General features: G+C 40.9%; 1 long non-coding RNA gene across 1 annotated transcript in view; it reads left to right on the top strand.

The window, feature by feature from the left end:
• The first annotated feature begins 8736 nt into the window (after window positions 1–8736).
• LOC122435243 overlaps window positions 8737–14655 on the top strand; it is a 216029-nt gene continuing 210110 nt past the window's right edge. The window contains exon 1 of the long non-coding RNA XR_006267619.1: window positions 8737–8869. This is a non-coding gene — a long non-coding RNA (uncharacterized LOC122435243). The remainder of the gene's footprint in view (window positions 8870–14655) is intronic.

Here is a 14655-nt window from a genome sequence, read left to right as displayed (position 1 = left end):
AGGAAATGGCAATCCACTCCAGTATTCTTGCCTGTGAAATCCCATGGACAGAGGAGCCTGGCCGTCCGTGGAGTTGCAAAGAGTGGGATATGACTGAGCATACATTGTCGTCATTGTCTAGAGTTTGAATTCCTAGTTTAAATTCTGATTTTCCTATTGACTCACTGTGTGCTCCTTCACAAGTTAATGAACCTGGGATCCTAAATCTCCTCATTTGTTAATGAAGCACAATAAAAGTGCATGCCTCCTAGATTGTTTTAAGTACTAAAATGGATGCTGCGCATTAAGTGCTTCCAAAGGTGTCTGGCACATAGTAAGTGCCCAGTAAAGATGGCTCTTATTCTAATAAGGATTATAATCATATACCCAGATATTTCTGACTCCAGCAGCTAGACTCTTAACATTTGACAGATCTTTCTCAAGCAGTTATACTTTAAAATCAAATTAGATATTTCAAAAATGGACAGGACAACTCGTTGTTGTTCAGTCACTAAGTGGTGTCCAACTCTTTGTGACCACAAGGACTGCCGCAAACCAGGCTCCTCTGTTTCCACTATCTCCCGGAATTTGTTCAAATTCATGTCCATTGAGTTGGTGATGCTATCAAACTATCAAACACTCTGCTGCTGTTTTCTCCTTTTGCCTTCAATCTTTCCCAGCATAAGGGTCTTCTCCAGTGAGTCAGCTATTTGTATCAGGTGGTCAAAGTATTGGAGCTTCTCTAACAGTCCTTCCAATGAATAGTCAGGGTTGATTTCCTTTAGGATTGACTGGTTTGAACACCTTGCAGTCCAAGGCACTATCAAGAATCTTCTCCAGCACAATTTGAAAGCATTAATTCTTCAGTGCTCAGCCTTCTATATGGTCCAACTCTCACATCTGTACATGACTACTGAAAAATACCATAGCTTCGACTATAAAGACCTTTGTCAGCAAAGTGATGTCTCTTTTTAATATTTTCTAGGTTTGTCATAGCTTTTCTGCCAAGGAGCAAGCATCTTTTAATCTCGTGGCTGCAGTCAGCATGCACAGTGATTTTGAAGCCCAAGACAATAAACTCTGTCACTGTTTCCACTTTTTCCCCTTCTATTTGTCATGAAGTGATGGAACTGGATGCCATGATCTCAGAATTTTTAATGTTGAGTTTCAAGCCAGCTTTTTCACTTTCCTCTTTTATCCTCATCAAGAGGCTCTTTAGTTCCTCTTCACGTTCTGCCATTAAGGTCGTATCATCTGCATATCTGAGGTTGTTGATATTGCTCCCAACAATCTTGATTCCAGCTTTTGATTCATCCAGCCCAGCATTTCTGTGTTACACTCTTCATAAGCAGGGTGACTATGTACAGCCTTGTCATATTCCTTTCCCAATTTTGAACCAGTCAGCAGCTCCATGTCTGGTTCTAACTGTTGCTTCTTGACCCGCATAGAAGTTTCTTAGGAGGCAGGTGAGGTGGTCTGGTATTCCATCTCTTTAAGAATTTTCCAGAGTTTGTTGTGATTCACAAGTTAAAGGCATCAATGAAGCACAAGTTGATGTTTTCCTAGAACTCCCTTGCTTTATCTAGGATGCAATGAATGTTGGCAATTTGATCTCTGGTTCCTCTTCCTTTTCTAAACCCAGTGTGTACATCTGGAAGTTCTCTGTTCATGTATCTGCTGAGGCCTAGCTTGAAGGATCCATACCATGCTAGCATGTAAAATGAGCACAGTTTTAGGGTAGGTTGCTGGAGCAGTAAAGGGAAACCCGCTCCAGTATTCTTGCTGGCAAAATTAAACGGATAGAGGAGGCTAGCAGTCTATAGTCCATGAAGTTGCAAAGAGTTGGACATGACTGAGCACACATGCATGTATGCATGTTGAGCTTTCATTTGGCATTGCCCTTCTTTGGGACTGGAGTGAAAACTGACCTTTTCCAGTCCTGTGGCAATTGCTGAGTTTTCCAAGTTTGCAATTATTGAGTGCATCACTTTAATAGCATCAACTTCTAGGGTTTTAAATAGCTCAGCTAGAATTCTGTTACCTCCACCAGGTTTGTTCCTAGTAATTCTTCCTAAGGCCCACCTGACTTCACACTCCTGGATGTCCAGGTGAGTGACCACACCATGATGGTTATCCAGGTCATTAAGACCTATTTTGTATGCTGCTTCTGTGTATTCTTCCCACCTCTTCTTAATCTGTTTCTGATAGGCCCTTACTATTTCTGGTCTTTATCATGCCCATCCTTACATGCAATGTTCTCTTAATATCTCCAATTTTCTTGAAGAGATCTCTAGTCTTTCCCATTCAATTGTTCTCCTCTATTTCTTTGCACTGCTTATTTAGGAAGGCCTTCTTCCCTCTCCTTGTGATTCTCTGGAACTCTGCATTCAGTTGGGTATATCTTTCCTTGTCTCCCTTGCCTTTCAGTTCTCTTCTTTTCTCAGCTATTTGTAAGGCTTCCTCAGTCAACCACTTTGCCTTCTTGCATTTCTTTTTCCTTGGGATGGTTTTGGGCACTGCTTCCTGTACAATGGTATGAACCCCCGTCCATAGCTCTTCAAGCACTCTGTCTACCTGATCTAATCCCTTGAATCTATTTGACACCTTCATTGTATAATCATAAAGGATTTGACTTAGGTCATACCTGAATGGCCTAGTGGTTCTTCCTACTTTCTTCAATTTAATCCTGAATTTTGCAATAGGAAGCTCATAATCTGTGCCATAGTCAGCTCCCGGTCTTGTTTTTGCTGACTGTATAGAGCTCCATCTTTGGTTGCAAAGAACATAATCATTCAGTATTGACCATCTGGTGATGCCCATATGTAGAAACGTCTCTTGTGTTGTTGGAAAGGGGTGTTTGCTTTGTTTGAGAACCAGGGTGTTCTCTTGACAAAACTTTGTTTGCCTTTGCCCTGCTTCATTTGTAATCCAAAGCCATGTTTACTCCAAGGCCAAACTTACCTGTTATTGTGGGTATCTCTTGACTTTCTATTTTTCCATTCCAATCCCCTGTGATGAAAAGGATATCTTTTTCTGGTTTTAGTTCTAGAAGGTCTTGTTGGTTTTCATAGAAACAGTCAGCTTTAGCTTCTTCGGCATCAGTAGTCAAGGCCTAGATTTGGATTATTGTGATGCTGAATGGTTTGCCTTGGAAAGGAATCAAGATCATTTATATCATTCTTGAGATTGCATGCAAGTACTGCATTTCAGACTGTTTTGTTGACTGTGAGGGCTACTGAATTTCCTCTAAGGGATTCTTGCCCACAGTAGTAAATATAATGGTCATGTGAATTAAATTCACCCATTCCCATTCATTTTGGTTCACTGATTCCTAAAATGTCAATGTTCAATCTTCCCATCTCCTACTTGACCATGCCCAATTTACCTGATTCATGGACCTAACTTTCCAGGTTCCTGTGCAATATTGTTCTCTACAGCATCAGATTTTACTTTCACCACCAGACACATCCATGACTGAGCATCATTTCCATTTTGGTCTAGCCACTTTATTCTTTCTGGAGCTATTAGTAATTGCCCTCTTCTCTTCCCCAGTAGCATATTGAACACCTTCTAATCTGGGGGTTCATCTTCCAATGTCGTATGTTTTTGCTTTTTCATCCTGTTCATGGAGTTCTCAAGACAGGAATACTAGAGTGGTTTGCCATTTCCTCCACCAGTGGACCACATTTTGTCAGAGCTCTTCACTGTGACCCATCCATCTTGGGTGACCCAGCACAGGTGGCATGGCTCATAGCTTTACTGAGTTTCACAAGCCCCTTCACCATGACAAGGCTGTAATTCATAAAGGAGACTCATTAGTGTACTTACTTTACAGTATGAACATGTTTATACAGAATATTGAGTGACACTTTTGTCAATACCAGAAGCCACTGCATAAAAATATAAAAAGCAAAGTGTTTAGCATCAAAGTAAAAACTCTAGGAATTTAACATTTGACCCTGAATTAGTTATGTAAGTACTTGTGAGAAGAGTATTCCAGGAATTTTGTCTCAATTCATTTTAATGGGTGAGTAGAATACACCTGGGATTAACATTATTGCCTGAAAGTTACCTTTACACATTACATGACATGTAGATATAACAGATAACATCATGGTGTCTTTATATGAGTTATGGGCTTCCCTGACAGCTCAGTTGGTAAAGAATCCACCTGCAATGCAGGAGACCCTGGTTCAATTCCTGGGTCGGGAAGATAAGTCCTATTTCAGTATCTTTACATATACTACACATATACTAACTTTTAATCCACAAAACAATCTGGGGAAATAGGTATTCATACTGAGCTCAGTCTTACAGAAGTTGAAATTCAGGAACAGAGGTTACTGATTAATAAGAGATAATAGGAATGAAACACACATTGAGTTGTGAACACAGTCATTGTGCTTTGCAAAGTGATTAACTCTCTTTTTGAAATAAACTGCAAGATATATCCCTGCATAGAGTACTACCATTCTGCCAAGTGTAAAGCAATAGTTTGGACTCATTAATATGCTGCTGTTTAATAGGAAGAACAGTTTTGTTTTTGTATTGTATAAAATCACTCTATTCAGTCAAACTTCAAATGGAAAGTGAAAAATTCCAGCTCAGCCAACATTAACTCAAAGGCACATGTAAAAATGATCATAGCAAGAAATTATAATTTATTATACAGGGAAGATTAATCTACCTAGAATCAGGAGCAAGGTATTTAGAAAGTGACATTACTGAGCTATTCTTGGAAATTTCTGCACCCTCTCTAGTATAATGGAAAGATGTAGTCTTCCCTTTGTGTCCCTGCATCCAAGTAGTGTCCAATCCCCCAAAACAAGCAAGGAAATTCCAGAAAAACATCTACTTCTGCTTCACTGACTATGCTAAAGCCTTTGACTGTGTGGATCACAACAAACAGGAAAATTCTAAAAGCTATGGGAGTACCAGACTGCCTTATCTGTCTCCTAAGAAGCCTACATGAGGGTCAAGAAACAACAGTTAGAACCAGACATGGAACAAGTGACTGGGTCAAAATTGGGAGAGGAGTACATCAAGGATGTATTGTCACTCTGCTTATTTAACTTATATGCAGATACATTATGGGAAATGCCAAGCTGGATCAGTCACAAGCTGGAATCAAGATTGCCGGGAGAAATATCAATAACTTCAGATATGCAGATGACACCATGCTAATGGCAGAAAGTGAAAAGGAACTAAAGAGACTTGATGAAGGTGAAAGAGGAGAATGAAAAAGCTGACTGAAAGCATTCAAAAAACTAAGATCATGGCAGCCGGTTCCATCATTCATGGCAAATAGATGGGGGAAAAGTGGAAAGAGTGACCGATTTTATTTTCTTGGGCTCCAAAATCACTGTGAACTGTGACTGGAGCCATAGAATTAGAAGATGCTTGCTCTTTGGAAGAAAAACTATGACAAACCTAGACTGCATATCAAAAAGCAGAGATATCACTTTGCCGAGAAAGGTCCATATAGTTAAAGCTATGGTTTTCCTGGTAGTCTTTAGGGATGTGAGAGAAGGCTAAGCACTGAAGAATTGATGCTTTCGAATTATGGTGTTGGGGAAGACTCTTGAGAGTCCCTTGGACAGCAAGGAGATCAAACCAGTCAATCCTAAAAGAAATCAACACTGAATATTCATTGGAAGGACTGATGCTGAAGCTGAAGCTCCAATACTTTGGCCACGTGATGGTAAGAACTGACTCACTGGAAAAGACCCCGATGCTGGGGAAGATTGAGGTGACAGAGCATGAGGTGGTTGGATGGCATCATTGACTCAATCAGCATGAGTTTGACCAACCTGGGAGATAGTGAAGGACAGGAAAGCCTGGCGTGCTACAGTCCATGGGGTTACAAAGAGTTCGGGCAGGACTGAGCCACTGAACAACAAAGAGAAAAACTTCCCTAATGATATCTATACCCTAGTACAGCAAGAGGAATGCTGAGCAATTATCCTATGAATTAAGGCAGGGTAAGTAAGTAAGTAAGTAAAGTCGCTCAGTTGTGTCTGACTCTTTGTGACCCCATGGACTGTAGCCTACCAGGCTCCTCTGTCCATGGGATTTTCCAGGCAAGAGTACTGGAGTGGGTTGCCATTTCCTTCTCCAGGTAAGGCAGGATAGAGATACTCTAATTTCACTGAAAAAGAACAAAAGCACAGAGTTCAGGTGGACCAAGAAGAGGAGAGCTATGGATGGAGATGCTTATGTGAGTCTTCAGATCCCAGAATTGTGTGTAGGAACTTCCATGGCTGAACCACCTTCTTTATAAGCTCTCAAAGGGGCTTTCACATTTAGGCCAATATTCTGTTACCTTAATTACCTGAAAGTCATGTACCAGACAAGTAGGCAGGGCAAGTAGGACCCTATGCCCTAGAACTGACTGAAATTATTCAAATTAGCCAATCCTAAACCTGCTTACCCTGCCTTGACTATTTCTTCCAACAAAATCAGCAATAAAGACTCTCTCCCATGCTGCTCCCTCCCCCGACCCCCTCCCCCTGCCTTTTGAGGGATCCTAGTGCTTCCCTGTGTCCCTGCCTGTCATGGCATGCCCCCTCCTGTAAGGAACTGTAACAAACTGTCTTCAATAGCAGTCCTCGCTTGATCTGTTGGCCTAAGCATACCTGAAAAATAATAAAACCTACATTTAAAACAAGGGTAATGTACCAGAGTAATTCAGTGTGGTCTGCATGACATTTTTAAATGTCCTAGTATTTGTTTTATAAGGTTTTTTTGAAAAATAAAGAATGGCTGTTAAGAATAAACAAACAAACATATAAAACAAAGGTAATGTAAACTGCAGAGGGCACTGGGATCACACAGTCTCGGGTTTGAAGACTGGCAACACCTTGGGTTTTACTGTGTGACTTTGAGCAAATATAACCTCTTTGACCCTTGGTCTCCTAATATGTAAACAGGGATAATAATGGTGTCTACTTCATAATCCTTCCTCTGAAAGGTCCCTATCCTGATCCTTCCTGCTCACTTACCCCTCCGGCTGTGATTTAGTGTCTTTCCTCTGTGTTCCCAGAGCCCTTTGTTTTTAACCTTGCCAGAGCCTTCTACACATTTTTGGAAATCACATCTCTGTATAACCATCTTGCCATTGGACTGTGAGAATATTGATAACTTGGAGCCTGACTGTTCTGTATCCCCAGAACTCAGCAAAGTATACTGGGGGCTGGTATCCAGAAAGAATTATTTATTGAATTTATAGTGATACCTCAAGCTGTGTGCCTAAGAAAGACCAAAATTAATTTACAAAATACTTATTTGTTGAAAACCATATATAAGAAATGCATGAACTCAGGATATTTCTCTTCAATTTCCTTCACTCAGGGAAGGCATGTATCTAATATCCTTTACCTTTTTCTGAACCATCAAGAATCAGTGTGTCCCTGATATCTTAGGTTCATAATGTAACTAGGACCTTCTGTTAGTCCCTCAGCCTGAAATCTGGCCTCACAGTGGAACTGAATTGGACATGGTATCAAAGGCTTCCCAAACAAGTTTGGCTCAGCTGGTAAACAAGTATTACTGATGCTAAATAGCCCCTCAAAAATATTTGTTGACTGCATGTCTTATTGGATGAATAAAAACTAGCTAATTACATCTAAAACTGTTACATTTTGTTTTATAGGTAAAAGGCTTACATATCATTTGGTCTTAAATTGGCAAAATTGAAGGCATGAACACATACCCTGTCGCTAATACCGGTTGGATTGGTTAGTGAGATCCTAGTAGATCGCTGACAAGAGAGTGGAACTTAACCATCTTGAACAGCAATCCCCAAACTTTTTGGCACTAGTGACCGGTTTTGAGGAAGACAATTTTTCCATGGTAGCAGGGCGGGGGAACAGGGATGGTTCTGTGGGAAATTCAATGATGGGGAGCTGCAGGTGAAGCTTCGCTTTCCCACCTTTCAACTTCTGCTGTGTAACTGGGCTCTTAACAGGCTGCGGACTGGTAACAGTCTCTGGCAGGAAGGTTCAGGGACCTCAGATCTAGCAGACTTCCCTGGTGGCTTAGTGGTAAAGAAAGCAGAATTTTTTTTCTGGAATTTCCAAGGCAGGAGTCGCAGGAGACCCGGGGTTGGATTCCTGGCTTCGGAAGATAGCCTGGAGAAGAAACTGGCAACCCACTCTAGTATTCTTGCTTGGAAAAATCCCAAGGACAGAGGAACCGGGCGGGGTCCATGGGAGTTGCAGAGTCTGACAAGTCTGAGCATGATCTAGAAGAAGTAAGTTGTAACAGGGTTTCCATAGGCAAACCTGCGGAAGGATCATTAACGTGTTTCTGGGAGCACGTGTTTCAGCATGGAGCGGAAGGAGGAAGGAGGGAGGGCGGCACGTGTGCGTGCCAGGATGGTGCTCGCTCCAGGCGGTCGGGTTAGCGGTCTTCCGGAGGGGAGGAGAGCAAGGGGGGTAGGTGTGAAGGGATCAGATGAGAGGGCAGCTTCTTGCCTTCCCCACACCTGTCTCCCAAGGACACTCAGCCCCAGTCTGGCGGTCCGAGAGGGCCCCCACCCAGAATTCTGCAACAGCATCTCCCACGTGTCACTCCTGGCAGACCTCCCCGCCACGTCTCTAGTGGCTGGGTTGGAGGGTCCTAGGGGACCGAGTCCCCGCCCCCCTACGCACCTTCGCCTCTGCCGCCAGTCACGCCCCTGGTTGCAACCGCCCAGCGCTGAGCCTCCAGCGCGTCGCGGGATTTGTGGCGTGGTGGTGGTGGTGGCGGCTTCAGGCGCCCATCTTCTCCTGCTTCCGGCCCTGGACCGGTTCCCCAGTCCTCTGTCCTCTGCTCCGAGCCCGCCACCCTCTCCCTGCCTTCTGAGCCTCGGGTCTCTTCGTGCGTCTGGCTCTCTTCTTTCTCGCCCTCCGTGAGTGTGCCCCTGCCTGCTTGCACCCCACTTCCCGTCGGAGCCTTCCTCAGCCCCAGGAGGAGAGAAGGGTGCCTGGCTCTTGAATGAGCGGAGAGCCTCAGGCGTTGGGAAAGAGAAGGGCCGTTCGGGCGCGGGAGGGGCAGTGTCTGCCCGGTTTCTGGGGGTATGGCAGCTGTCGTCAGGTGGCGGTGGAGATAAGGACTCAGGCAGCCATCGGCCAGCACTAGGCGAGCTCCGCGTTACGGGCCGGTAGCGCCTAAGCCTGCGTGCAGCGGACGGTGGCGACGGAGCATGGTGGTGGTCAGAGTCGAGCGGCGGCCGCGGGGCGCCACACCCCCGCCTCGCTCACCTATCCCTTTCCGGGTACTTAGCCCGACCCGGCTTGGCAGAGGTTTGCAGACCTCTGGGGCGCCCCTACAGTGAGTGGAACTGTGAAAATCAAGTGATCATTTCCTACACAGATCCTGCTCTCTTGGTATTCCTCTTTCTTCCATGACCAATCATCTCCAATTTCTCTTTCTTCTCCTGTGCCCTTTATTTTCATGTCAGTATACTGTACCTGCAATGATTATCTAGTCTAGCTAATAATTCTGTGACCTTTATTGATCTTGTGACTGCCTTCCTCCATAGAATGTGATGCCCTGCTTCCTTGGTCATTGCCAGAGCCAGAAAATAGGCCAATACCTATTCAGTGGGGATCACTGAATAGTTGTCAAGTTAATTAATCTTTTGTTGTGACATTTTTTTTAGTTTTATTTATTTATTTTACTTTACAATATTGTATTGGTTTTGCCATACATTGACTTGAATCTGCCATAGGTGTACATGTGTTCCCCATCCTGAACCCCCCTCCTACCTTACTCCCCATCCCATCCCACTGGTCATTCCAGTGCACCAGCCCCCAGCACCCTGTATCATGCAGTAAGCCATTTCACATATGATAGTTTACATGTTTCAATGCCATTCTCCCATATCATCCTGCCCTCGCCCTCTCCCACAGAGTCCAAAAGACTGTTCTATACATCTGTGTCTCTTTTGCTGTCTCGCATACAGGGTTATCATTACCATCTTTCTAAATTCCATATATATGTGGTAGTATACTGTATTGGTGTTTTCCTTTCTGGCTTACTTCACTCTGTATAATAGGTTCCAGTTTCATCCATCTCATTAGAACTGATTCAAATGCATTCTTTTTAATGGCTGAGTAATACTCCATTGTGTATATGTACCACAGCTTTCTTATCCATTCATCTGCTGATGGACATCTAGGTTGCATCCATGTCCTGACAATTATAAACAGTGCTGCGATGAACATTGGGGTACACGTGTCTCTTTCAATTCTGGTTTCCTCAGTGTGTATGCCCAGCAGTGGGGTTGCTGGGTCATATGGTAGTTCTATTTCCAGTTTTTTAAGGAATCGCCACACTGTTCTCCATAGTGGCTGTACTAGTTTGCATTCCCACCAACAGTGTAAGAGGGTTCCCTTTTCTCCACATCCTGTCCAGCATTTATTGCTTGTAGACTTTTGGATGGAAGCCATTCTGACTGGCGTAAAATGGTACCTCATTGTGGTTTTGACTTGCATTTCTCTGATAGTGAGTGATGTTGAGCATCTTTTCATGTGTTTGTTAGCTATCTGTATGTCTTCTTTGGAGAACTGTCTGTTTAGTTCTTTGGCCCACTTTTTGATTGGGTCATTTATTTTTCTGGAATTGAGCTGCAGGAATTGCTTGTATATTTTTGAGATTAATTCTTTTTCTGTTGCTTCATTTGCTGTTATTTTCTCCCATTCTGAAGGCTGTCTTTTCACCTTGCTTATAGTTTCCTTTATTGTGCAGAAGCTTTTAAGTTTAATTAGGTCTCATTTGTTTATTTTTGCTTTTATTTCCAATATTCTGGGAGGTGGGTCATGGAGGATCCTGCTGTGGTTTATGTCGGAGACTGTTTTGCCTATGTTTTCCTCTAGGAGTTTAATAGTTTCTGGTCTTACATTTAGATCTTTAATCCATTTTGAATTTATTTTTGTGTATGGTGTTAGAACATGTTCTAGTTTCATTCTTTTACAAGTGGTTGACCAGTTTTCCCAGCACCACTTGTTAAAGAGATTGTCTTTTTTCCATTGTATATTCTTGCCTCCATTGTTGAAGATAAGGTGTTCATAAGTATGTGGATTTATCTCTGGGCTTTCGATTCTGTTCCATTGATCTATATTTCTATCTTTGTGCCAGTACCATACTATCTTGATTCTGTGGCTTTGTAGTAGAGACTGAAGTCAGGCAGGTTGGTTCCTCCAGTCCCATTCTTCTTTCTCGAGATTTCTTTGGCTATTCAAGGTTTTTTGTATTTCCATACAAATTGTGAAATTATTTGTTCTAGTTCTGTGAAAAATACCGTTGATAGCTTGATAGGGATTGCATTGAATCTATAGATTGCTTTGGGTAGTACATTTTCACTGTATTTTCACTGTATTTATTCTTCCAATCCATGAACACGGTATATTTCTCCATCTATTTGTGTCATCTTTGATTTCTTTCACCAGTGTTTTATAATTTTCTATATATAGGTCTTTTGTTTCTTTAGGTAGATATATTCCTAAGTATTTTATTCTTTTCATTGCAATGGTGAATGGAATTGTTCCCTTAATTTCTCTTTCTGTTTTCTCATTGTTAGTGTATAGGAATGCAAGGGATTTCTGTGTGTTGATTTTATATCCTGCAACTTTACTATATTCATTGATTAGCTCTAGTAATTTTTCTGGTGGAGTCTTTAGAGTTTTCTATGTAGAGGATCATGTCATGTGCAAACAGTGAGAGCTTTTCTTCTTCTTTTCCAATCTGGATTCCTTTTATTTCTTTTTCTTCTCTGATTGCTGTGGTCAAAACTTCCAAAACTATGTTAAATAGTAGTGGTGAGAGTGGGCACCCTTGTCTTGTTCCTGACTTTAGGGGAAATGCTTGCAGTTTTTCACCATTGACGATAATGTTTGCTGTGGGTATGTCATATATAGCTTTTATTATGTTGAGGTATGTTCCTTCTAGTCCTGCTTTCTGGAGGGTTTTTATCATAAATGGATGTTGAATTTTGTCAAGGCTTTCTCTGCATCTATTGAGATAATCATATGGTTTTTATTTTTCAATTTGTTAATGTGGTGTATTACATTGATTGATTTACAGATATTGAAGAATCCTTGCATCCCTGGGATAAAGCCCACTTGGTTATGATGTATGATCTTTTTAATATGTTGTTGGATTCTGTTTGCTAGAATTTTGCTAAGGATTTTTGCATCTATGTTCATCAGTGATATTGGCCTGTAGTTTTCTTTTTTTGTGTGGCATCTTTGGCAGGTTTTGCAATTAGGGTGATGGTGGCCTCATAGAATGAGTATGGAAGTTTACCTTCCTCTGCAATTTTCTGGAAGAGTTTGAGTAGGATAGGTGTTAGCTCTTCCCTAAATTTTTGGTAGAATTCAGCTGAGAAGCCATCTGGTCCTGGGCTTTTGTTTGTTGGAAGATTTCTGATTACAGTTTCGATTTCCGTGCTTGTGATGGGTCTGTTAAGATCTTCAGTTTCTTCCTAGTTCAGTTTTGGAAAGTTATAGTTTTCTAGGAATTTGTCCATTTCTTCCAAGTTGTCCAGTTTATTTGCATATAGTTGCTGATAGTAGTCTGTTATGATGCTTTGTATTTCTGTGTTGTCTGTTGTGATGTCTCCATTTTCCTTTCTAATTTTGTTGACTTGATTCTTCTCCCTTTGTTTCTTGATGAGTCTGGCTAATGGTTTGTCAATTTTATTTATCTTCTCAAAGAACCATCTTTTGGCTTTGTTAATTTTTGCTATGGTCTCTTTTGTTTCTTTTGCACTTATTTCTGCCCTAATTTTTAAGATGTCTTTCCTTCTACTAACCATGGGGTTCTTCATTTCTTCCTTTTCTAGTTGCTTTAGGTGTAGAGTTAGGTTATTTATTTGACTTTTTTCTTGTTTCTTGAAGTAAGCCTATATTGCTATGAACCTTCCCCTTAGCACTGCTTTTACAGTGTCCCATAGATTTTGGGTTGTTGTGTTTTCATTTTCATTCGTTTCTATGTGTATTTTGAATTCTTTTTTGATTTCTTCTGTGATTTGTTGGTTATTCAGCAGTGTGTTCAGCCTCCATATGTGGGAATTTTAATAGTTTTTCTCCTGTAATTGACATCTAATCTTACTGCATTTTGATCAGAGAAGATGCTTGGAATGATTTCAATTTTTTTGAATTTACCAAGGCTAGACTTATGGCCCAGGATATGATCTATCTTGGAGAAGTTTCCATGTATGCTTGAGAAAAAGGTAAAAATTCATTGTTTTGGGGTGAACTGTCCTATAGATATCAATTAGGTCTAACTGGTCTATTGTATCATTTGAAGTTTGTGTTTCCTTGTTAATTTTCTGTTTAGTTGATCTATCCATAGATGTGAGTGGGGTATTAAAGTCTCCCACTATTATTGTGTTACTGTTAATTTCCCCTTTCATACTTGTTAGCATTTGTCTTACATATTGTGGTGCTTCTATGTTGGGTGCATATATATTTATGATTGTTATATCTTCTTCTTGAATTGATCCTTTGGTCATTATGTAGTGTCCTTCTTTGTCTCTTTTCATGGCCTTTATTTTAGAGTCTATTTTATCTCATATGAGTATTGCTACTCCTGCTTTCTTTTGTTCTCTATTTGCATGAAATATCTTTTTCCAGCTCTTCACTTTCAGTCTGTATGTGTCCCTTGTTTCAAGGTGGGTCTCTTGTAGACAGCATATATAGGGGTCTTGTTTTTGTATCCATTCAGCCAGTCTTTGTCTTTTGGTTGGGGCATTCAACCCATTTACATTTAAGGTAGTTATTGTTAAGTATGATCCCGTTGCTATTTACTTTATTGTTTTGGGTTCGAGTTTATACACCCTTTCTGCGTTTCCTGTCTAGAGAAGATCCTTTAGCATTTGTTGTAGAGCTGGTTTGGTGGTGCTGAATTCTGTCAGCTTTTGCTTGTCTGTAAAGCTTTTGATTTCTCCTTCATGTTTGAATGAGATATGAAAAATATCTACCTTCCAGTCTGGAGATCATTCTATAGATACCATCTGTTTAGGCAATACATGTGCATCTTTTGTACATCCCCAGATGCACTCTGGTACTCAGGTGTGAGTTGAGGGGGAATTACTCCTTTTTCTATATCATTTTATATAATAAGTAGTATAGTTTTCAGTACATAGCTTAAATAATGGTAGTGTTTTACAGACCTCAGGCATTTATAAGAAACGTTTAGGATTTTTTTCTTTTCTGTCTTCTTTAAGAGTTTATATCTTTCTTTTAATTTCATTGTTTGGCCCTTTCTCTTTTACTTGTTTTCTCACTTTCTTTCCTCCCTTATTTGCTTTTCTTCCTTCCCTCCTCCTTCCCTTTTCCCTTTCCATTTCCTTCCTCTACTTTCCCTTTCCTTTTGTTTTTTAACAGCTTAATTGAAGTATAAGTGATATAAAATAAATGAACATATTTAAATGTATGATTTGATAAATTTGATCATATGTATATTCTTATTAAACCATCACCATGTTAATAAACAAATACATTACCTCCAATAGTCTTTCATGTCCTTCCCCACCAGGGCCCATCCATGGGTAAGCACTGACCTGGTTTCTTTATATACTGTGTTGCAGTTTTGAGAGTTTTATATAAATTGAAATATACTGTCTGTACTCCTTTTTGTCTTGTCTTTTTCACTTAGCGTAAATATTTTGAGATTGATCCAAAATAGCAC

Source organism: Cervus canadensis, chromosome X, assembly GCF_019320065.1.
Source record: "Cervus canadensis isolate Bull #8, Minnesota chromosome X, ASM1932006v1, whole genome shotgun sequence".
NCBI classification, from domain to species: domain Eukaryota; kingdom Metazoa; phylum Chordata; class Mammalia; order Artiodactyla; family Cervidae; genus Cervus; species Cervus canadensis.
The sequence above is the reverse complement of the archived record's forward strand: the minus strand, read 5'-3'. Positions and strand labels throughout refer to the sequence as shown.